Below are 2,500 nucleotides of genomic sequence, written 5' to 3' on the forward strand. Positions count from 1 at the left end.
CTAGAGCAGGGGAGCAAGTGGGTCCCCGGGGCCTGCTGGAGGTCAAGGTCCATGCTGGATACGAGTAGCAGCAGGGCCAGTGCACAAAAATGGATCTTTTCCAGCCGCAAGGGAGACAGGAGCAAGGTGTGATGTGGGTCCCCGGGGCCTGCTGGAGGTCAAGGTCCATGGTGGAGACGCGGTGCTATGTAACCGCAAGAGAAGAAGCTACTGGGGACTAGAGCAGGGGAGCATGTGGTTCCCCGGGGTCTGCGGGAGGTCAAGGTCCATGCTGGATATGCAGTGGAGGGTAACTGCAGAAAAAGAAGCTACTGGGGGACTAGAGCAGGGGAGCAAGTGGGTCCCCGGGGCCTGCTGGAGGTCAAGGTCCATGCTGGATACGAGTAGCAGCAGGGCCAGTGCACAAAAATGGATCTTTTCCAGCCGCAAGGGAGACAGGAGCAAGGTGTGATGTGGGTCCCCGGGGCCTGCTGGAGGTCAAGGTCCATGGTGGAGACCCGGTGCTATGTAACCACAAGAGAAGAAGCTACTGGGGGACTAGAGAAAGGGAGCATGTGGGTCCCCGGGGCCTGCTGGAGGGCAAGGTCCATACTGGATATGTGGCGGAGGGTAACTGCAAGAGAAGAAGCTAGTGGGGGACTAGAGCAGGGGAGCATGTGGTTCCCCGGGGTCTGCGGGAGGTCAAGGTCCATGCTGTATATGAGTAGCAGCAGGGCCACTGCAGCAGCAGCACATCTTTTTCGACCGTAAAGGAGACAGGAGGCCGACTCACTGCCTCGGCCAAATGGAGAGAGAATATCAGCAGGGCCAGTGCAGCAGCAGCACATCTTTTTCGACCGTAAAGGAGACAGGAGGCCGACTCACTGCCTCGGCCAAATGGAGAGAGAGTAGCAGCAGGGCCAGTGCACAAAAATGGATCTTTTCCAGCCGCAAGGGAGACAGGAGCAAGGTGTGATGTGGGTCCCCGGGGCCCGCTGGAGGTCAGGGAGATCAGCAATTAGCTAGAGGTGGTCAGAGTAGCAGCAGGGCCAGTGCAGCAGCAGCACATCTTTTTCGACCGTAACGGGGACGGGAGGCCGACTCACTCCCTCGGCCAAATGGAGAGAGAATATCAGCAGGGCCACCACAGCAGCAGCAGCAGCAGCAGCAGCAGCAGCAGCAGCAGCAGCACATCTTTTCCGACCGTAAGGGAGACAGGAGGCCGACTCACCCCCTCGGCCAAATGGAGACACAACAGCAGCAGGGCCAGTGGAGCAACATGCACCTTTTTCAGCCGTAAGGGAGACAGGAAGATGTGATGGTGGTCCCCGGGGCCCCTGGAAGTGGGGGAGATCAGCAATTAGCTAGCGAGGAGGGTGCGTACAGCGGACGTGGCAAAGTGTTTCTGGTCCGTGTACCAGAGGCATGTGGAAAAGCTGTCATACCATATGCACGGGGGAGTACTTAGCAAAGTGCTGCTGGGCAGTGTACCAGGGGCATGGATAAATGTTGTCGTACCATAGGCACGAGGGGAGCGTGTTTCAGGGAGATATCGGGGCAGTGTACCAGGGGCATGTGGAAACGTTGTCGTACCATATGCAGGAGGAGTGTGTGTGGCAAAGTGTTTCTGCCCAGTGTACCAGGGGCATGTGGAAACGTTGTCGTACCATATGCAGGAGGAGTGTGTGTGGCAAAGTGTTTCTGCCCAGTGTACCAGGGGCATGTGGAAACGTTGTCGTACCATATGCACGAGGGGAGCGTGTTTCAGGGAGATATCGGGGCAGTGTACCAGGGGCATGTGGAAACGTTGTCGTACCATATGCAGGAGGAGTGTGTGTGGCAAAGTGTTTCTGCCCAGTGTACCAGGGGCATGTGGAAACGTTGTCGTACCATATGCACGAGGGGAGCGTGTTTCAGGGAGATATCGGGGCAGTGTACCAGGGGCATGTAGAAAAGTTGTCGTACCATATGCAGGAGGAGTGTGTGTGGCAAAGTGTTTCTGCCCAGTGTACCAGGGGCATGTGGAAACGTTGTCGTACCATATGCAGGAGGAGTGTGTGTGGCAAAGTGTTTCTGCCCAGTGTACCAGGGGCATGTGGAAACGTTGTCGTACCATATGCAGGAGGAGTGTGTGGCAAAGTGTTTCTGCCCAGTGTACCAGGGGCACGTTTCAATTAACTTTCTAGAGTACCAGGGGCACAAGGATTTTCCCACCGTTGTTCTGCTTTGTTAGTGGGAGGGGGCTTAAGTGTGGGTCCCCGGGGCCTGCTGGAGGTCAAGGTCCATGGTGGAGACGCGGTGCTATGTAACCGCAAGAGAAGAAGCTAGTGGGGGACTAGAGCAGGGGAGCATGTGGGTCCCCGGGGCCTGCTGGAGGTCAAGGACCATGCTGGATATGTGGTGGAGCGTAACTGCAGGAGAAGGAAAGCTACTGGGGGACTAGAGCAGCGGAGCAAGTCGGTCCCCGGGGCCTGCTGGAGGGCAAGGTCCATGCTGGATACGCAGCGGAGGGTAACTGCAG

Source organism: Oreochromis niloticus, unplaced genomic scaffold, assembly GCF_001858045.2.
Source record: "Oreochromis niloticus isolate F11D_XX unplaced genomic scaffold, O_niloticus_UMD_NMBU tig00008753_pilon, whole genome shotgun sequence".
NCBI lineage: Eukaryota > Metazoa > Chordata > Actinopteri > Cichliformes > Cichlidae > Oreochromis > Oreochromis niloticus.